General features: G+C 61.6%; 9 non-coding genes and 1 pseudogene across 9 annotated transcripts; all 10 read left to right on the forward strand.

Annotated features, from left to right (window-relative positions):
• On the forward strand, positions 1 to 191 carry LOC142825902 (U2 spliceosomal RNA). The gene has a single exon (XR_012900227.1). It is a non-coding gene; the product is annotated as a U2 spliceosomal RNA (small nuclear RNA).
• A 1,976-nt stretch (positions 192 to 2,167) lies between these two features.
• LOC142825887 (U2 spliceosomal RNA) lies at positions 2,168 to 2,358 on the forward strand. The gene has a single exon (XR_012900214.1). It is a non-coding gene; the product is annotated as a U2 spliceosomal RNA (small nuclear RNA).
• A 1,977-nt stretch (positions 2,359 to 4,335) lies between these two features.
• LOC142825888 (U2 spliceosomal RNA) lies at positions 4,336 to 4,526 on the forward strand. The gene has a single exon (XR_012900215.1). It is a non-coding gene; the product is annotated as a U2 spliceosomal RNA (small nuclear RNA).
• A 1,980-nt stretch (positions 4,527 to 6,506) lies between these two features.
• Positions 6,507 to 6,697, forward strand: LOC142825889 (U2 spliceosomal RNA). Its single transcript, XR_012900216.1, has one exon. It is a non-coding gene; the product is annotated as a U2 spliceosomal RNA (small nuclear RNA).
• Positions 6,698 to 8,851: 2,154 nt separating this feature from the next.
• LOC142825895 (U2 spliceosomal RNA) lies at positions 8,852 to 9,026 on the forward strand (annotated as a pseudogene).
• A 1,963-nt stretch (positions 9,027 to 10,989) lies between these two features.
• On the forward strand, positions 10,990 to 11,180 carry LOC142825890 (U2 spliceosomal RNA). Its single transcript, XR_012900217.1, has one exon. It is a non-coding gene; the product is annotated as a U2 spliceosomal RNA (small nuclear RNA).
• Positions 11,181 to 13,137: 1,957 nt separating this feature from the next.
• Positions 13,138 to 13,328, forward strand: LOC142825891 (U2 spliceosomal RNA). The gene has a single exon (XR_012900218.1). It is a non-coding gene; the product is annotated as a U2 spliceosomal RNA (small nuclear RNA).
• A 1,953-nt stretch (positions 13,329 to 15,281) lies between these two features.
• On the forward strand, positions 15,282 to 15,472 carry LOC142825892 (U2 spliceosomal RNA). The gene has a single exon (XR_012900219.1). It is a non-coding gene; the product is annotated as a U2 spliceosomal RNA (small nuclear RNA).
• Positions 15,473 to 17,439: 1,967 nt separating this feature from the next.
• Positions 17,440 to 17,630, forward strand: LOC142825893 (U2 spliceosomal RNA). Its single transcript, XR_012900220.1, has one exon. It is a non-coding gene; the product is annotated as a U2 spliceosomal RNA (small nuclear RNA).
• Positions 17,631 to 19,609: 1,979 nt separating this feature from the next.
• LOC142825894 (U2 spliceosomal RNA) lies at positions 19,610 to 19,800 on the forward strand. The gene has a single exon (XR_012900221.1). It is a non-coding gene; the product is annotated as a U2 spliceosomal RNA (small nuclear RNA).
• Positions 19,801 to 20,223: the final 423 nt, after the last annotated feature.

Genomic DNA, 20,223 nt, shown 5'->3' on the forward strand with positions numbered 1-20,223 from the left:
ATCGCTTCTCGGCCTTTTGGCTAAGATCAAGTGTAGTATCTGTTCTTATCAGTTTAATATCTGATATGATCTCTATCTGAGATCTTTATATTAAATGGATTTTTGGAACAGGGGGTCGGAACAGGAGCTTGCTCCGTCCACTCCACGCATCGACCTGGTATTGCAGTACTTCCAGGAGCGGTGCACCTCCCCTCGGGGAGCTACCTGTGCGGTGCCAAAAATAGACCTGAGTGCCCTTTGGGGAAAGAGAAAGGAATTATTTAAAAAAAAAAAAAAAAAATGGCGTGTGTGTCTCAATAAAAAGTCCCCCAGAAAAATCTCTGCTGTGTGTGTGTGTGTGTGTGTGCCTGTGCGCCGGGGGCGGGGCTGCGCTGTGCGTCTCCGGGGGGAGGTCTTGGCAAACCACCACCACAACAACAAGAAAGAGAAAGCAAAAAAACTCGCACACGCCCCCCCCCCCCCCAAACAACCCCGCCCGCCGCAAGGTTTGTTTGCAAAGGCAGCCAGAGGAGGCAAGCCGCCGCTTTTTTTCTTTTCTTGTCTTTTATAACTAAATAAGCGTCCCCATACGAATCAGTGCAAGGAATGGGAGTGCCTGACTGACTGAAGGAGAAGAGAAGAGAAGAGAAGAGAAGAGAAGAGAAGAGAAGAGAAGAGAAGAGAAGAGAAGAGAAGAGGTTTTCTTCAAAGGCAGGCAGCGGAGGCAAGCCGCCGCTTTTTTTCTTTTCTTGTCTTTTATAACTAAATAAGGGTCCCCATACGAATCAGTGCAAGGAATGGGAGTGCATGACTGACTGACGGACTGACTGACTGAAGGAGTGAGTGAGTGAGTGAGGGAGAGAAGAGGTTTTTTCAAAGGCAGCAGAGGCAAGCCGCCGCTTTTTTTTTTTTTTTTTTTTTTTTTTTAAATCAATCAAGGGGGAGTGAGTGAGTGAGTGAGTGAGTGCTTGGAAAAGCAGAGGCGGAGGCAGAAAGACTGCGGCCAAGCAGTCTGCGGGGCGTCGGCCTTGCCAGCGAGCTGTGGAGGAGCCCCGTTCACACCCCATTCACACCTGCCGCTCCTGCCGGCAGGGACGGGGCGGGGCGGGGCGTCGGACCCGCGAGCGGGGCTGTCAGGGAGCAGTTGACGAGCCCCGTTCAACACGGGACTATCCGCTTCTGCAGGCAGCTGAGCGGCCGGGTAAGCGAGGAGGAGGCGGGGGGGCGGAGCCCGCATGCAGATGACCGGCGGAGGCTGCCGGGAGGGAAGGAAGGAAGGAGGGAGGGAGGCGAGCGGGGCGCCGCCCGGAGGGCCCCCGGCGCCCGCCCCCAGCCGGGGCTCCCTGCTCCGAGGGAGGGGAGGCCGAAGGAGGCGCGCGGGGCGGGCGAGCCGGTGCGGTCCCCGTGAGCGAGGAGAGGGCGGCGGGCGGTGAGCGAGCGGGCGGGACTTAGAAAAATTTTATCCCCCGGCGCTGGGGGACGTCTTGGGAGGGGGAGAGTACGTCTGTGGGCGCCCTGAGGTAAGGGGGGCTGCGTGCGTGCGTGAGGGTGGGAGGGGGAGGGAGCCCCCAGCCTGAGGGAGAGGGAGCGGGAGCCCCAGCCCCAGCCCCAGCCCCAGCCCCAGCCGAGAGTGTAGTATACAGGATGTCCCCACTCGCCGCTCTTCTGGGCTGCTAAATCTGCCGCTCGGCTGGAGGCCAGCCCAGTCGCTCTTTGCTCTGCTCTGCTCTGCTTTGCTGTTCCCGGACTGCCGTCCTCAGTCGGCCTGCATGGCATGGCAAGCAGAAGGAAGGAGTGTCTGCCCAGCCGAGGCCATGCCAAAGCCGCCGCCGCTAACACAGGCCGGCCGGCCGACCTGCTCGGCTGTCACCATGATGACGCCGGGCGCCAGGAGGAGCCATGCAGATGAACGCCGGCCAGCCAACCCGGCCCGCCGCGGGGAGCGGCCTCAGCAAGGTCTGGCGCCGGTCGCCGAGGGCGGGTTCCCAGGGGCGGTGGCCGAGCCTGGCCGGCGCACGCCCTCCGCCCCTGGGGCGCGGGAGCGTCGGCTGCAGGGCCCTGGCCGCCGAGCGGTGGCTCCGGAAGCCTGGCGACCGTCGCGGACGGGCGGCGCGCGACCGCCGGGCGCTCCCGGTAAGGCGGAGACGTGTGGGCGAGGGGGTACCTCGGACGGGGGGCGACGCAAGCCATCGCTTCTCGGCCTTTTGGCTAAGATCAAGTGTAGTATCTGTTCTTATCAGTTTAATATCTGATATGATCTCTATCTGAGATCTTTATATTAAATGGATTTTTGGAACAGGGGGTCGGAACAGGAGCTTGCTCCGTCCACTCCACGCATCGACCTGGTATTGCAGTACTTCCAGGAGCGGTGCACCTCCCCTCGGGGAGCTACCTGTGCGGTGCCAAAAATAGACCTGAGTGCCCTTTGGGGAAAGAGAAAGGAATTATTTAAAAAAAAAAAAAAAAAATGGCGTGTGTGTCTCAATAAAAAGTCCCCCAGAAAAATCTCTGCTGTGTGTGTGTGTGTGTGTGTGCCTGTGCGCCGGGGGCGGGGCTGCGCTGTGCGTCTCCGGGGGGAGGTCTTGGCAAACCACCACCACAACAACAAGAAAGAGAAAGCAAAAAAACTCGCACACGCCCCCCCCCCCCCCAAACAACCCCGCCCGCCGCAAGGTTTGTTTGCAAAGGCAGCCAGAGGAGGCAAGCCGCCGCTTTTTTTCTTTTCTTGTCTTTTATAACTAAATAAGCGTCCCCATACGAATCAGTGCAAGGAATGGGAGTGCCTGACTGACTGAAGGGAGAAGAGAAGAGAAGAGAAGAGAAGAGAAGAGAAGAGAAGAGAAGAGAAGAGAAGAGAAGAGAAGAGGTTTTCTTCAAAGGCAGGCAGCGGAGGCAAGCCGCCGCTTTTTTTCTTTTCTTGTCTTTTATAACTAAATAAGGGTCCCCATACGAATCAGTGCAAGGAATGGGAGTGCATGACTGACTGACGGACTGACTGACTGAAGGAGTGAGTGAGTGAGTGAGGGAGAGAAGAGGTTTTTTCAAAGGCAGCAGAGGCAAGCCGCCGCTTTTTTTTTTTTTTTTTTTTTTTTTTTAAATCAATCAAGGGGGAGTGAGTGAGTGAGTGAGTGAGTGCTTGGAAAAGCAGAGGCGGAGGCAGAAAGACTGCGGCCAAGCAGTCTGCGGGGCGTCGGCCTTGCCAGCGAGCTGTGGAGGAGCCCCGTTCACACCCCATTCACACCTGCCGCTCCTGCCGGCAGGGACGGGGCGGGGCGGGGCGTCGGACCCGCGAGCGGGGCTGTCAGGGAGCAGTTGACGAGCCCCGTTCAACACGGGACTATCCGCTTCTGCAGGCAGCTGAGCGGCCGGGTAAGCGAGGAGGAGGCGGGGGGGCGGAGCCCGCATGCAGATGACCGGCGGAGGCTGCCGGGAGGGAAGGAAGGAAGGAGGGAGGGAGGCGAGCGGGGCGCCGCCCGGAGGGCCCCCGGCGCCCGCCCCCAGCCGGGGCTCCCTGCTCCGAGGGAGGGGAGGCCGAAGGAGGCGCGCGGGGCGGGCGAGCCGGTGCGGTCCCCGTGAGCGAGGAGAGGGCGGCGGGCGGTGAGCGAGCGGGCGGGACTTAGAAAAATTTTATCCCCCGGCGCTGGGGGACGTCTTGGGAGGGGGAGAGTACGTCTGTGGGCGCCCTGAGGTAAGGGGGGCTGCGTGCGTGCGTGAGGGTGGGAGGGGGAGGGAGCCCCCAGCCTGAGGGAGAGGGAGCGGGAGCCCCAGCCCCAGCCCCAGCCCCAGCCCCAGCCGAGAGTGTAGTATACAGGATGTCCCCACTCGCCGCTCTTCTGGGCTGCTAAATCTGCCGCTCGGCTGGAGGCCAGCCCAGTCGCTCTTTGCTCTGCTCTGCTCTGCTTTGCTGTTCCCGGACTGCCGTCCTCAGTCGGCCTGCATGGCATGGCAAGCAGAAGGAAGGAGTGTCTGCCCAGCCGAGGCCATGCCAAAGCCGCCGCCGCTAACACAGGCCGGCCGGCCGACCTGCTCGGCTGTCACCATGATGACGCCGGGCGCCAGGAGGAGCCATGCAGATGAACGCCGGCCAGCCAACCCGGCCCGCCGCGGGGAGCGGCCTCAGCAAGGTCTGGCGCCGGTCGCCGAGGGCGGGTTCCCAGGGGCGGTGGCCGAGCCTGGCCGGCGCACGCCCTCCGCCCCTGGGGCGCGGGAGCGTCGGCTGCAGGGCCCTGGCCGCCGAGCGGTGGCTCCGGAAGCCTGGCGACCGTCGCGGACGGGCGGCGCGCGACCGCCGGGCGCTCCCGGTAAGGCGGAGACGTGTGGGCGAGGGGGTACCTCGGACGGGGGGCGACGCAAGCCATCGCTTCTCGGCCTTTTGGCTAAGATCAAGTGTAGTATCTGTTCTTATCAGTTTAATATCTGATATGATCTCTATCTGAGATCTTTATATTAAATGGATTTTTGGAACAGGGGGTCGGAACAGGAGCTTGCTCCGTCCACTCCACGCATCGACCTGGTATTGCAGTACTTCCAGGAGCGGTGCACCTCCCCTCGGGGAGCTACCTGTGCGGTGCCAAAAATAGACCTGAGTGCCCTTTGGGGAAAGAGAAAGGAATTATTTAAAAAAAAAAAAAAAAAATGGCGTGTGTGTCTCAATAAAAAGTCCCCCAGAAAAATCTCTGCTGTGTGTGTGTGTGTGTGTGTGCCTGTGCGCCGGGGGCGGGGCTGCGCTGTGCGTCTCCGGGGGGAGGTCTTGGCAAACCACCACCACAACAACAAGAAAGAGAAAGCAAAAAAACTCGCACACGCCCCCCCCCCCCCCAAACAACCCCGCCCGCCGCAAGGTTTGTTTGCAAAGGCAGCCAGAGGAGGCAAGCCGCCGCTTTTTTTCTTTTCTTGTCTTTTATAACTAAATAAGCGTCCCCATACGAATCAGTGCAAGGAATGGGAGTGCCTGACTGACTGAAGAGAAGAGAAGAGAAGAGAAGAGAAGAGAAGAGAAGAGAAGAGAAGAGAAGAGAAGAGAAGAGAAGAGAAGAGGTTTTCTTCAAAGGCAGGCAGCGGAGGCAAGCCGCCGCTTTTTTTCTTTTCTTGTCTTTTATAACTAAATAAGGGTCCCCATACGAATCAGTGCAAGGAATGGGAGTGCATGACTGACTGACGGACTGACTGACTGAAGGAGTGAGTGAGTGAGTGAGGGAGAGAAGAGGTTTTTTCAAAGGCAGCAGAGGCAAGCCGCCGCTTTTTTTTTTTTTTTTTTTTTTTTTTTAAATCAATCAAGGGGGAGTGAGTGAGTGAGTGAGTGAGTGCTTGGAAAAGCAGAGGCGGAGGCAGAAAGACTGCGGCCAAGCAGTCTGCGGGGCGTCGGCCTTGCCAGCGAGCTGTGGAGGAGCCCCGTTCACACCCCATTCACACCTGCCGCTCCTGCCGGCAGGGACGGGGCGGGGCGGGGCGTCGGACCCGCGAGCGGGGCTGTCAGGGAGCAGTTGACGAGCCCCGTTCAACACGGGACTATCCGCTTCTGCAGGCAGCTGAGCGGCCGGGTAAGCGAGGAGGAGGCGGGGGGGCGGAGCCCGCATGCAGATGACCGGCGGAGGCTGCCGGGAGGGAAGGAAGGAAGGAGGGAGGGAGGCGAGCGGGGCGCCGCCCGGAGGGCCCCCGGCGCCCGCCCCCAGCCGGGGCTCCCTGCTCCGAGGGAGGGGAGGCCGAAGGAGGCGCGCGGGGCGGGCGAGCCGGTGCGGTCCCCGTGAGCGAGGAGAGGGCGGCGGGCGGTGAGCGAGCGGGCGGGACTTAGAAAAATTTTATCCCCCGGCGCTGGGGGACGTCTTGGGAGGGGGAGAGTACGTCTGTGGGCGCCCTGAGGTAAGGGGGGCTGCGTGCGTGCGTGAGGGTGGGAGGGGGAGGGAGCCCCCAGCCTGAGGGAGAGGGAGCGGGAGCCCCAGCCCCAGCCCCAGCCCCAGCCCCAGCCGAGAGTGTAGTATACAGGATGTCCCCACTCGCCGCTCTTCTGGGCTGCTAAATCTGCCGCTCGGCTGGAGGCCAGCCCAGTCGCTCTTTGCTCTGCTCTGCTCTGCTTTGCTGTTCCCGGACTGCCGTCCTCAGTCGGCCTGCATGGCATGGCAAGCAGAAGGAAGGAGTGTCTGCCCAGCCGAGGCCATGCCAAAGCCGCCGCCGCTAACACAGGCCGGCCGGCCGACCTGCTCGGCTGTCACCATGATGACGCCGGGCGCCAGGAGGAGCCATGCAGATGAACGCCGGCCAGCCAACCCGGCCCGCCGCGGGGAGCGGCCTCAGCAAGGTCTGGCGCCGGTCGCCGAGGGCGGGTTCCCAGGGGCGGTGGCCGAGCCTGGCCGGCGCACGCCCTCCGCCCCTGGGGCGCGGGAGCGTCGGCTGCAGGGCCCTGGCCGCCGAGCGGTGGCTCCGGAAGCCTGGCGACCGTCGCGGACGGGCGGCGCGCGACCGCCGGGCGCTCCCGGTAAGGCGGAGACGTGTGGGCGAGGGGGTACCTCGGACGGGGGGCGACGCAAGCCATCGCTTCTCGGCCTTTTGGCTAAGATCAAGTGTAGTATCTGTTCTTATCAGTTTAATATCTGATATGATCTCTATCTGAGATCTTTATATTAAATGGATTTTTGGAACAGGGGGTCGGAACAGGAGCTTGCTCCGTCCACTCCACGCATCGACCTGGTATTGCAGTACTTCCAGGAGCGGTGCACCTCCCCTCGGGGAGCTACCTGTGCGGTGCCAAAAATAGACCTGAGTGCCCTTTGGGGAAAGAGAAAGGAATTATTTAAAAAAAAAAAAAAAAAATGGCGTGTGTGTCTCAATAAAAAGTCCCCCAGAAAAATCTCTGCTGTGTGTGTGTGTGTGTGTGTGCCTGTGCGCCGGGGGCGGGGCTGCGCTGTGCGTCTCCGGGGGGAGGTCTTGGCAAACCACCACCACAACAACAAGAAAGAGAAAGCAAAAAAACTCGCACACGCCCCCCCCCCCCCCAAACAACCCCGCCCGCCGCAAGGTTTGTTTGCAAAGGCAGCCAGAGGAGGCAAGCCGCCGCTTTTTTTCTTTTCTTGTCTTTTATAACTAAATAAGCGTCCCCATACGAATCAGTGCAAGGAATGGGAGTGCCTGACTGACTGAAGGGAGAAGAGAAGAGAAGAGAAGAGAAGAGAAGAGAAGAGAAGAGAAGAGAAGAGAAGAGAAGAGAAGAGGTTTTCTTCAAAGGCAGGCAGCGGAGGCAAGCCGCCGCTTTTTTTCTTTTCTTGTCTTTTATAACTAAATAAGGGTCCCCATACGAATCAGTGCAAGGAATGGGAGTGCATGACTGACTGACGGACTGACTGACTGAAGGAGTGAGTGAGTGAGTGAGGGAGAGAAGAGGTTTTTTCAAAGGCAGCAGAGGCAAGCCGCCGCTTTTTTTTTTTTTTTTTTTTTTTTTTTAAATCAATCAAGGGGGAGTGAGTGAGTGAGTGAGTGAGTGCTTGGAAAAGCAGAGGCGGAGGCAGAAAGACTGCGGCCAAGCAGTCTGCGGGGCGTCGGCCTTGCCAGCGAGCTGTGGAGGAGCCCCGTTCACACCCCATTCACACCTGCCGCTCCTGCCGGCAGGGACGGGGCGGGGCGGGGCGTCGGACCCGCGAGCGGGGCTGTCAGGGAGCAGTTGACGAGCCCCGTTCAACACGGGACTATCCGCTTCTGCAGGCAGCTGAGCGGCCGGGTAAGCGAGGAGGAGGCGGGGGGGCGGAGCCCGCATGCAGATGACCGGCGGAGGCTGCCGGGAGGGAAGGAAGGAAGGAGGGAGGGAGGCGAGCGGGGCGCCGCCCGGAGGGCCCCCGGCGCCCGCCCCCAGCCGGGGCTCCCTGCTCCGAGGGAGGGGAGGCCGAAGGAGGCGCGCGGGGCGGGCGAGCCGGTGCGGTCCCCGTGAGCGAGGAGAGGGCGGCGGGCGGTGAGCGAGCGGGCGGGACTTAGAAAAATTTTATCCCCCGGCGCTGGGGGACGTCTTGGGAGGGGGAGAGTACGTCTGTGGGCGCCCTGAGGTAAGGGGGGCTGCGTGCGTGCGTGAGGGTGGGAGGGGGAGGGAGCCCCCAGCCTGAGGGAGAGGGAGCGGGAGCCCCAGCCCCAGCCCCAGCCCCAGCCCCAGCCGAGAGTGTAGTATACAGGATGTCCCCACTCGCCGCTCTTCTGGGCTGCTAAATCTGCCGCTCGGCTGGAGGCCAGCCCAGTCGCTCTTTGCTCTGCTCTGCTCTGCTTTGCTGTTCCCGGACTGCCGTCCTCAGTCGGCCTGCATGGCATGGCAAGCAGAAGGAAGGAGTGTCTGCCCAGCCGAGGCCATGCCAAAGCCGCCGCCGCTAACACAGGCCGGCCGGCCGACCTGCTCGGCTGTCACCATGATGACGCCGGGCGCCAGGAGGAGCCATGCAGATGAACGCCGGCCAGCCAACCCGGCCCGCCGCGGGGAGCGGCCTCAGCAAGGTCTGGCGCCGGTCGCCGAGGGCGGGTTCCCAGGGGCGGTGGCCGAGCCTGGCCGGCGCACGCCCTCCGCCCCTGGGGCGCGGGAGCGTCGGCTGCAGGGCCCTGGCCGCCGAGCGGTGGCTCCGGAAGCCTGGCGACCGTCGCGGACGGGCGGCGCGCGACCGCCGGGCGCTCCCGGTAAGGCGGAGACGTGTGGGCGAGGGGGTACCTCGGACGGGGGGCGACGCAAGCCATCGCTTCTCGGCCTTTTGGCTAAGATCAACATTCTCTCGGAGCGCGACCCGCGGAAAGGTAGGGGTCGGGTCAGTAGGCTGTATTGGCGTCATAACGGTTCCCAAGTCAGTACCCTGACATACGCGGGGCGTTTCGCCTGACTGCCCAACGCTCGGCCCTTGCCTGGAAGCCTCGCATATGCTCCAGATCAATTAATATCTGTTCTTATCAGTTTAATATCTGATATGATCTCTATCTGAGATCTTTATATTAAATGGATTTTTGGAACAGGGGGTCGGAACAGGAGCTTGCTCCGTCCACTCCACGCATCGACCTGGTATTGCAGTACTTCCAGGAGCGGTGCACCTCCCCTCGGGGAGCTACCTGTGCGGTGCCAAAAATAGACCTGAGTGCCCTTTGGGGAAAGAGAAAGGAATTATTTAAAAAAAAAAAAAAAATGGCGTGTGTGTCTCAATAAAAAGTCCCCCAGAAAAATCTCTGCTGTGTGTGTGTGTGTGTGCGCCTGTGCGCCGGGGGCGGGGCTGCGCTGTGCGTCTCCGGGGGGAGGTCTTGGCAAACCACCACCACAACAACAAGAAAGAGAAAGCAAAAAAACTCGCACACGCCCCCCCCCCCCCCCAAACAACCCCGCCCGCCGCAAGGTTTGTTTGCAAAGGCAGCCAGAGGAGGCAAGCCGCCGCTTTTTTTCTTTTCTTGTCTTTTATAACTAAATAAGCGTCCCCATACGAATCAGTGCAAGGAATGGGAGTGCCTGACTGACTGAAGGGAGAAGAGAAGAGAAGAGAAGAGAAGAGAAGAGAAGAGAAGAGAAGAGAAGAGAAGAGAAGAGAAGAGAAGAGAAGAGGTTTTCTTCAAAGGCAGGCAGCGGAGGCAAGCCGCCGCTTTTTTTCTTTTCTTGTCTTTTATAACTAAATAAGCGTCCCCATACGAATCAGTGCAAGGAATGGGAGTGCCTGACTGACTGACGGACTGACTGACTGAAGGAGTGAGTGAGTGAGTGAGGGAGGGAGGGAGGGAGAGAAGAGGTTTTTTCAAAGGCAGCAGAGGCAAGCCGCCGCTTTTTTTTTTTTTTTTTTTTTTTTTTTTTAAATCAATCAAGGGGGAGTGAGTGAGTGAGTGAGTGCTTGGAAAAGCAGAGGCGGAGGCAGAAAGACTGCGGCCAAGCAGTCTGCGGGGCGTCGGCCTTGCCAGCGAGCTGTGGAGGAGCCCCGTTCACACCCCATTCACACCTGCCGCTCCTGCCGGCAGGGACGGGGCGGGGCGGGGCGTCGGACCCGCGAGCGGGGCTGTCAGGGAGCAGTTGACGAGCCCCGTTCAACACGGGACTATCCGCTTCTGCAGGCAGCTGAGCGGCCGGGTAAGCGAGGAGGAGGCGGGGGGGCGGAGCCCGCATGCAGATGGCCGGCGGAGGCTGCCGGGAGGGAAGGAAGGAAGGAGGGAGGGAGGCGAGCGGGGCGCCGCCCGGAGGGCCCCCGGCGCCCGCCCCCAGCCGGGGCTCCCTGCTCCGAGGGAGGGGAGGCCGAAGGAGGCGCGCGGGGCGGGCGAGCCGGTGCGGTCCCCGTGAGCGAGGAGAGGGCGGCGGGCGGTGAGCGAGCGGGCGGGACTTAGAAAAATTTTATCCCCCGGCGCTGGGGGACGTCTTGGGAGGGGGAGAGTACGTCTGTGGGCGCCCTGAGGTAAGGGGGGCTGCGTGCGTGCGTGCGTGAGGGTGGGAGGGGGAGGGAGCCCCAGCCCCAGCCCCAGCCCCAGCCGAGAGTGTAGTATACAGGATGTCCCCACTCGCCGCTCTTCTGGGCTGCTAAATCTGCCGCTCGGCTGGAGGCCAGCCCAGTCGCTCTTTGCTCTGCTCTGCTCTGCTTTGCTGTTCCCGGACTGCCGTCCTCAGTCGGCCTGCATGGCATGGCAAGCAGAAGGAAGGAGTGTCTGCCCAGCCGAGGCCATGCCAAAGCCGCCGCCGCTAACACAGGCCGGCCGGCCGACCTGCTCGGCTGTCACCATGATGACGCCGGGCGCCAGGAGGAGCCATGCAGATGAACGCCGGCCAGCCAACCCGGCCCGCCGCGGGGAGCGGCCTCAGCAAGGTCTGGCGCCGGTCGCCGAGGGCGGGTTCCCAGGGGCGGTGGCCGAGCCTGGCCGGCGCACGCCCTCCGCCCCTGGGGCGCGGGAGCGTCGGCTGCAGGGCCCTGGCCGCCGAGCGGTGGCTCCGGAAGCCTGGCGACCGTCGCGGACGGGCGGCGCGCGACCGCCGGGCGCTCCCGGTAAGGCGGAGACGTGTGGGCGAGGGGGTACCTCGGACGGGGGGCGACGCAAGCCATCGCTTCTCGGCCTTTTGGCTAAGATCAAGTGTAGTATCTGTTCTTATCAGTTTAATATCTGATATGATCTCTATCTGAGATCTTTATATTAAATGGATTTTTGGAACAGGGGGTCGGAACAGGAGCTTGCTCCGTCCACTCCACGCATCGACCTGGTATTGCAGTACTTCCAGGAGCGGTGCACCTCCCCTCGGGGAGCTACCTGTGCGGTGCCAAAAATAGACCTGAGTGCCCTTTGGGGAAAGAGAAAGGAATTATTTAAAAAAAAAAAAAAAAATGGCGTGTGTGTCTCAATAAAAAGTCCCCCAGAAAAATCTCTGCTGTGTGTGTGTGTGTGTGCGCCTGTGCGCCGGGGGCGGGGCTGCGCTGTGCGTCTCCGGGGGGAGGTCTTGGCAAACCACCACCACAACAACAAGAAAGAGAAAGCAAAAAAACTCGCACACGCCCCCCCCCCCCCAAACAACCCCGCCCGCCGCAAGGTTTGTTTGCAAAGGCAGCCAGAGGAGGCAAGCCGCCGCTTTTTTTCTTTTCTTGTCTTTTATAACTAAATAAGCGTCCCCATACGAATCAGTGCAAGGAATGGGAGTGCCTGACTGACTGAAGGGAGAAGAGAAGAGAAGAGAAGAGAAGAGAAGAGAAGAGAAGAGAAGAGAAGAGAAGAGAAGAGAAGAGAAGAGGTTTTCTTCAAAGGCAGGCAGCGGAGGCAAGCCGCCGCTTTTTTTCTTTTCTTGTCTTTTATAACTAAATAAGCGTCCCCATACGAATCAGTGCAAGGAATGGGAGTGCCTGACTGACTGACGGACTGACTGACTGAAGGAGTGAGTGAGTGAGTGAGGGAGGGAGGGAGGGAGAGAAGAGGTTTTTTCAAAGGCAGCAGAGGCAAGCCGCCGCTTTTTTTTTTTTTTTTTTTTTTTTTTTTAAATCAATCAAGGGGGAGTGAGTGAGTGAGTGAGTGCTTGGAAAAGCAGAGGCGGAGGCAGAAAGACTGCGGCCAAGCAGTCTGCGGGGCGTCGGCCTTGCCAGCGAGCTGTGGAGGAGCCCCGTTCACACCCCATTCACACCTGCCGCTCCTGCCGGCAGGGACGGGGCGGGGCGGGGCGTCGGACCCGCGAGCGGGGCTGTCAGGGAGCAGTTGACGAGCCCCGTTCAACACGGGACTATCCGCTTCTGCAGGCAGCTGAGCGGCCGGGTAAGCGAGGAGGAGGCGGGGGGGCGGAGCCCGCATGCAGATGGCCGGCGGAGGCTGCCGGGAGGGAAGGAAGGAAGGAGGGAGGGAGGCGAGCGGGGCGCCGCCCGGAGGGCCCCCGGCGCCCGCCCCCAGCCGGGGCTCCCTGCTCCGAGGGAGGGGAGGCCGAAGGAGGCGCGCGGGGCGGGCGAGCCGGTGCGGTCCCCGTGAGCGAGGAGAGGGCGGCGGGCGGTGAGCGAGCGGGCGGGACTTAGAAAAATTTTATCCCCCGGCGCTGGGGGACGTCTTGGGAGGGGGAGAGTACGTCTGTGGGCGCCCTGAGGTAAGGGGGGGCTGCGTGCGTGCGTGCGTGAGGGTGGGAGGGGGAGGGAGCCCCAGCCCCAGCCCCAGCCCCAGCCGAGAGTGTAGTATACAGGATGTCCCCACTCGCCGCTCTTCTGGGCTGCTAAATCTGCCGCTCGGCTGGAGGCCAGCCCAGTCGCTCTTTGCTCTGCTCTGCTCTGCTTTGCTGTTCCCGGACTGCCGTCCTCAGTCGGCCTGCATGGCATGGCAAGCAGAAGGAAGGAGTGTCTGCCCAGCCGAGGCCATGCCAAAGCCGCCGCCGCTAACACAGGCCGGCCGGCCGACCTGCTCGGCTGTCACCATGATGACGCCGGGCGCCAGGAGGAGCCATGCAGATGAACGCCGGCCAGCCAACCCGGCCCGCCGCGGGGAGCGGCCTCAGCAAGGTCTGGCGCCGGTCGCCGAGGGCGGGTTCCCAGGGGCGGTGGCCGAGCCTGGCCGGCGCACGCCCTCCGCCCCTGGGGCGCGGGAGCGTCGGCTGCAGGGCCCTGGCCGCCGAGCGGTGGCTCCGGAAGCCTGGCGACCGTCGCGGACGGGCGGCGCGCGACCGCCGGGCGCTCCCGGTAAGGCGGAGACGTGTGGGCGAGGGGGTACCTCGGACGGGGGGCGACGCAAGCCATCGCTTCTCGGCCTTTTGGCTAAGATCAAGTGTAGTATCTGTTCTTATCAGTTTAATATCTGATATGATCTCTATCTGAGATCTTTATATTAAATGGATTTTTGGAACAGGGGGTCGGAACAGGAGCTTGCTCCGTCCACTCCACGCATCGACCTGGTATTGCAGTACTTCCAGGAGCGGTGCACCTCCCCTCGGGGAGCTACCTGTGCGGTGCCAAAAATAGACCTGAGTGCCCTTTGGGGAAAGAGAAAGGAATTATTTAAAAAAAAAAAAAAAAATGGCGTGTGTGTCTCAATAAAAAGTCCCCCAGAAAAATCTCTGCTGTGTGTGTGTGTGTGTGCGCCTGTGCGCCGGGGGCGGGGCTGCGCTGTGCGTCTCCGGGGGGAGGTCTTGGCAAACCACCACCACAACAACAAGAAAGAGAAAGCAAAAAAACTCGCACACGCCCCCCCCCCCCCCAAACAACCCCGCCCGCCGCAAGGTTTGTTTGCAAAGGCAGCCAGAGGAGGCAAGCCGCCGCTTTTTTTCTTTTCTTGTCTTTTATAACTAAATAAGCGTCCCCATACGAATCAGTGCAAGGAATGGGAGTGCCTGACTGACTGAAGGGAGAAGAGAAGAGAAGAGAAGAGAAGAGAAGAGAAGAGAAGAGAAGAGAAGAGAAGAGAAGAGGTTTTCTTCAAAGGCAGGCAGCGGAGGCAAGCCGCCGCTTTTTTTCTTTTCTTGTCTTTTATAACTAAATAAGCGTCCCCATACGAATCAGTGCAAGGAATGGGAGTGCCTGACTGACTGACGGACTGACTGACTGAAGGAGTGAGTGAGTGAGTGAGGGAGGGAGGGAGGGAGAGAAGAGGTTTTTTCAAAGGCAGCAGAGGCAAGCCGCCGCTTTTTTTTTTTTTTTTTTTTTTTTTTTTAAATCAATCAAGGGGGAGTGAGTGAGTGAGTGAGTGCTTGGAAAAGCAGAGGCGGAGGCAGAAAGACTGCGGCCAAGCAGTCTGCGGGGCGTCGGCCTTGCCAGCGAGCTGTGGAGGAGCCCCGTTCACACCCCATTCACACCTGCCGCTCCTGCCGGCAGGGACGGGGCGGGGCGGGGCGTCGGACCCGCGAGCGGGGCTGTCAGGGAGCAGTTGACGAGCCCCGTTCAACACGGGACTATCCGCTTCTGCAGGCAGCTGAGCGGCCGGGTAAGCGAGGAGGAGGCGGGGGGGCGGAGCCCGCATGCAGATGGCCGGCGGAGGCTGCCGGGAGGGAAGGAAGGAAGGAGGGAGGGAGGCGAGCGGGGCGCCGCCCGGAGGGCCCCCGGCGCCCGCCCCCAGCCGGGGCTCCCTGCTCCGAGGGAGGGGAGGCCGAAGGAGGCGCGCGGGGCGGGCGAGCCGGTGCGGTCCCCGTGAGCGAGGAGAGGGCGGCGGGCGGTGAGCGAGCGGGCGGGACTTAGAAAAATTTTATCCCCCGGCGCTGGGGGACGTCTTGGGAGGGGGAGAGTACGTCTGTGGGCGCCCTGAGGTAAGGGGGGCTGCGTGCGTGCGTGCGTGAGGGTGGGAGGGGGAGGGAGCCCCAGCCCCAGCCCCAGCCCCAGCCCCAGCCGAGAGTGTAGTATACAGGATGTCCCCACTCGCCGCTCTTCTGGGCTGCTAAATCTGCCGCTCGGCTGGAGGCCAGCCCAGTCGCTCTTTGCTCTGCTCTGCTCTGCTTTGCTGTTCCCGGACTGCCGTCCTCAGTCGGCCTGCATGGCATGGCAAGCAGAAGGAAGGAGTGTCTGCCCAGCCGAGGCCATGCCAAAGCCGCCGCCGCTAACACAGGCCGGCCGGCCGACCTGCTCGGCTGTCACCATGATGACGCCGGGCGCCAGGAGGAGCCATGCAGATGAACGCCGGCCAGCCAACCCGGCCCGCCGCGGGGAGCGGCCTCAGCAAGGTCTGGCGCCGGTCGCCGAGGGCGGGTTCCCAGGGGCGGTGGCCGAGCCTGGCCGGCGCACGCCCTCCGCCCCTGGGGCGCGGGAGCGTCGGCTGCAGGGCCCTGGCCGCCGAGCGGTGGCTCCGGAAGCCTGGCGACCGTCGCGGACGGGCGGCGCGCGACCGCCGGGCGCTCCCGGTAAGGCGGAGACGTGTGGGCGAGGGGGTACCTCGGACGGGGGGCGACGCAAGCCATCGCTTCTCGGCCTTTTGGCTAAGATCAAGTGTAGTATCTGTTCTTATCAGTTTAATATCTGATATGATCTCTATCTGAGATCTTTATATTAAATGGATTTTTGGAACAGGGGGTCGGAACAGGAGCTTGCTCCGTCCACTCCACGCATCGACCTGGTATTGCAGTACTTCCAGGAGCGGTGCACCTCCCCTCGGGGAGCTACCTGTGCGGTGCCAAAAATAGACCTGAGTGCCCTTTGGGGAAAGAGAAAGGAATTATTTAAAAAAAAAAAAAAAAATGGCGTGTGTGTCTCAATAAAAAGTCCCCCAGAAAAATCTCTGCTGTGTGTGTGTGTGTGTGTGTGCCTGTGCGCCGGGGGCGGGGCTGCGCTGTGCGTCTCCGGGGGGAGGTCTTGGCAAACCACCACCACAACAACAAGAAAGAGAAAGCAAAAAAACTCGCACACGCCCCCCCCCCCCCAAACAACCCCGCCCGCCGCAAGGTTTGTTTGCAAAGGCAGCCAGAGGAGGCAAGCCGCCGCTTTTTTTCTTTTCTTGTCTTTTATAACTAAATAAGCGTCCCCATACGAATCAGTGCAAGGAATGGGAGTGCCTGACTGACTGAAGGGAGAAGAGAAGAGAAGAGAAGAGAAGAGAAGAGAAGAGAAGAGAAGAGAAGAGAAGAGAAGAGGTTTTCTTCAAAGGCAGGCAGCGGAGGCAAGCCGCCGCTTTTTTTCTTTTCTTGTCTTTTATAACTAAATAAGGGTCCCCATACGAATCAGTGCAAGGAATGGGAGTGCATGACTGACTGACGGACTGACTGACTGAAGGAGTGAGTGAGTGAGTGAGGGAGAGAAGAGGTTTTTTCAAAGGCAGCAGAGGCAAGCCGCCGCTTTTTTTTTTTTTTTTTTTTTTTTAAATCAATCAAGGGGGAGTGAGTGAGTGAGTGAGTGAGTGCTTGGAAAAGCAGAGGCGGAGGCAGAAAGACTGCGGCCAAGCAGTCTGCGGGGCGTCGGCCTTGCCAGCGAGCTGTGGAGGAGCCCCGTTCACACCCCATTCACACCTGCCGCTCCTGCCGGCAGGGACGGGGCGGGGCGGGGCGTCGGACCCGCGAGCGGGGCTGTCAGGGAGCAGTTGACGAGCCCCGTTCAACACGGGACTATCCGCTTCTGCAGGCAGCTGAGCGGCCGGGTAAGCGAGGAGGAGGCGGGGGGGCGGAGCCCGCATGCAGATGACCGGCGGAGGCTGCCGGGAGGGAAGGAAGGAAGGAGGGAGGGAGGCGAGCGGGGCGCCGCCCGGAGGGCCCCCGGCGCCCGCCCCCAGCCGGGGCTCCCTGCTCCGAGGGAGGGGAGGCCGAAGGAGGCGCGCGGGGCGGGCGAGCCGGTGCGGTCCCCGTGAGCGAGGAGAGGGCGGCGGGCGGTGAGCGAGCGGGCGGGACTTAGAAAAATTTTATCCCCCGGCGCTGGGGGACGTCTTGGGAGGGGGAGAGTACGTCTGTGGGCGCCCTGAGGTAAGGGGGGCTGCGTGCGTGCGTGAGGGTGGGAGGGGGAGGGAGCCCCCAGCCTGAGGGAGAGGGAGCGGGAGCCCCAGCCCCAGCCCCAGCCCCAGCCCCAGCCGAGAGTGTAGTATACAGGATGTCCCCACTCGCCGCTCTTCTGGGCTGCTAAATCTGCCGCTCGGCTGGAGGCCAGCCCAGTCGCTCTTTGCTCTGCTCTGCTCTGCTTTGCTGTTCCCGGACTGCCGTCCTCAGTCGGCCTGCATGGCATGGCAAGCAGAAGGAAGGAGTGTCTGCCCAGCCGAGGCCATGCCAAAGCCGCCGCCGCTAACACAGGCCGGCCGGCCGACCTGCTCGGCTGTCACCATGATGACGCCGGGCGCCAGGAGGAGCCATGCAGATGAACGCCGGCCAGCCAACCCGGCCCGCCGCGGGGAGCGGCCTCAGCAAGGTCTGGCGCCGGTCGCCGAGGGCGGGTTCCCAGGGGCGGTGGCCGAGCCTGGCCGGCGCACGCCCTCCGCCCCTGGGGCGCGGGAGCGTCGGCTGCAGGGCCCTGGCCGCCGAGCGGTGGCTCCGGAAGCCTGGCGACCGTCGCGGACGGGCGGCGCGCGACCGCCGGGCGCTCCCGGTAAGGCGGAGACGTGTGGGCGAGGGGGTACCTCGGACGGGGGGCGACGCAAGCCATCGCTTCTCGGCCTTTTGGCTAAGATCAAGTGTAGTATCTGTTCTTATCAGTTTAATATCTGATATGATCTCTATCTGAGATCTTTATATTAAATGGATTTTTGGAACAGGGGGTCGGAACAGGAGCTTGCTCCGTCCACTCCACGCATCGACCTGGTATTGCAGTACTTCCAGGAGCGGTGCACCTCCCCTCGGGGAGCTACCTGTGCGGTGCCAAAAATAGACCTGAGTGCCCTTTGGGGAAAGAGAAAGGAATTATTTAAAAAAAAAAAAAAAAAATGGCGTGTGTGTCTCAATAAAAAGTCCCCCAGAAAAATCTCTGCTGTGTGTGTGTGTGTGTGTGTGCCTGTGCGCCGGGGGCGGGGCTGCGCTGTGCGTCTCCGGGGGGAGGTCTTGGCAAACCACCACCACAACAACAAGAAAGAGAAAGCAAAAAAACTCGCACACGCCCCCCCCCCCCCCAAACAACCCCGCCCGCCGCAAGGTTTGTTTGCAAAGGCAGCCAGAGGAGGCAAGCCGCCGCTTTTTTTCTTTTCTTGTCTTTTATAACTAAATAAGCGTCCCCATACGAATCAGTGCAAGGAATGGGGAGTGCCTGACTGACTGAAGGGAGAAGAGAAGAGAAGAGAAGAGAAGAGAAGAGAAGAGAAGAGAAGAGAAGAGAAGAGAAGAGGTTTTCTTCAAAGGCAGGCAGCGGAGGCAAGCCGCCGCTTTTTTTTCTTTTCTTGTCTTTTATAACTAAATAAGGGTCCCCATACGAATCAGTGCAAGGAATGGGAGTGCATGACTGACTGACGGACTGACTGACTGAAGGAGTGAGTGAGTGAGTGAGGGAGAGAAGAGGTTTTTTTCAAAGGCAGCAGAGGCAAGCCGCCGCTTTTTTTTTTTTTTTTTTTTTTTTTTAAATCAATCAAGGGGGAGTGAGTGAGTGAGTGAGTGAGTGCTTGGAAAAGCAGAGGCGGAGGCAGAAAGACTGCGGCCAAGCAGTCTGCGGGGCGTCGGCCTTGCCAGCGAGCTGTGGAGGAGCCCCGTTCACACCCCATTCACACCTGCCGCTCCTGCCGGCAGGGACGGGGCGGGGCGGGGCGTCGGACCCGCGAGCGGGGCTGTCAGGGAGCAGTTGACGAGCCCCGTTCAACACGGGACTATCCGCTTCTGCAGGCAGCTGAGCGGCCGGGTAAGCGAGGAGGAGGCGGGGGGGGCGGAGCCCGCATGCAGATGACCGGCGGAGGCTGCCGGGAGGGAAGGAAGGAAGGAGGGAGGGAGGCGAGCGGGGCGCCGCCCGGAGGGCCCCCGGCGCCCGCCCCCAGCCGGGGCTCCCTGCTCCGAGGGAGGGGAGGCCGAAGGAGGCGCGCGGGGGCGGGGCGAGCCGGTGCGGTCCCCGTGAGCGAGGAGAGGGCGGCGGGCGGTGAGCGAGCGGGCGGGACTTAGAAAAATTTTATCCCCCGGCGCTGGGGGACGTCTTGGGAGGGGGAGAGTACGTCTGTGGGCGCCCTGAGGTAAGGGGGGCTGCGTGCGTGCGTGAGGGTGGGAGGGGGAGGGAGCCCCCAGCCTGAGGGAGAGGGAGCGGGAGCCCCAGCCCCAGCCCCAGCCCCCAGCCCCAGCCGAGAGTGTAGTATACAGGATGTCCCCACTCGCCGCTCTTCTGGGCTGCTAAATCTGCCGCTCGGCTGGAGGCCAGCCCAGTCGCTCTTTGCTCTGCTCTGCTCTGCTTTGCTGTTCCCGGACTGCCGTCCTCAGTCGGCCTGCATGGCATGGCAAGCAGAAGGGAAGGAGTGTCTGCCCAGCCGAGGCCATGCCAAAGCCGCCGCCGCTAACACAGGCCGGCCGGCCGACCTGCTCGGCTGTCACCATGATGACGCCGGGCGCCAGGAGGAGCCATGCAGATGAACGCCGGCCAGCCAACCCGGCCCGCCGCGGGGAGCGGCCTCAGCAAGGTCTGGCGCCGGTCGCCGAGGGCGGGTTCCCAGGGGCGGTGGCCGAGCCTGGCCGGCGCACGCCCTCCGCCCCTGGGGCGCGGGAGCGTCGGCTGCAGGGCCCTGGCCGCCGAGCGGTGGCTCCGGAAGCCTGGCGACCGTCGCGGACGGGCGGCGCGCGACCGCCGGGCGCTCCCGGTAAGGCGGAGACGTGTGGGCGAGGGGGTACCTCGGACGGGGGGCGACGCAAGCCATCGCTTCTCGGCCTTTTGGCTAAGATCAAGTGTAGTATCTGTTCTTATCAGTTTAATATCTGATATGATCTCTATCTGAGATCTTTATATTAAATGGATTTTTGGAACAGGGGGTCGGAACAGGAGCTTGCTCCGTCCACTCCACGCATCGACCTGGTATTGCAGTACTTCCAGGAGCGGTGCACCTCCCCTCGGGGAGCTACCTGTGCGGTGCCAAAAATAGACCTGAGTGCCCTTTGGGGAAAGAGAAAGGAATTATTTAAAAAAAAAAAAAAAAAAATGGCGTGTGTGTCTCAATAAAAAGTCCCCCAGAAAAATCTCTGCTGTGTGTGTGTGTGTGTGTGTGCCTGTGCGCCGGGGGCGGGGCTGCGCTGTGCGTCTCCGGGGGGAGGTCTTGGCAAACCACCACCACAACAACAAGAAAGAGAAAGCAAAAAAACTCGCACACGCCCCCCCCCCCCAAACAACCCCGCCCGCCGCAAGGTTTGTTTGCAAAGGCAGCCAGAGGAGGCAAGCCGCCGCTTTTTTTCTTTTCTTGTCTTTTATAACTAAATAAGCGTCCCCATACGAATCAGTGCAAGGAATGGGAGTGCCTGACTGACTGAAGGGAGAA

Source organism: Pelodiscus sinensis, unplaced genomic scaffold (assembly GCF_049634645.1).
Source record: "Pelodiscus sinensis isolate JC-2024 unplaced genomic scaffold, ASM4963464v1 ctg138, whole genome shotgun sequence".
Taxonomy (NCBI): Eukaryota; Metazoa; Chordata; order Testudines; family Trionychidae; genus Pelodiscus; species Pelodiscus sinensis.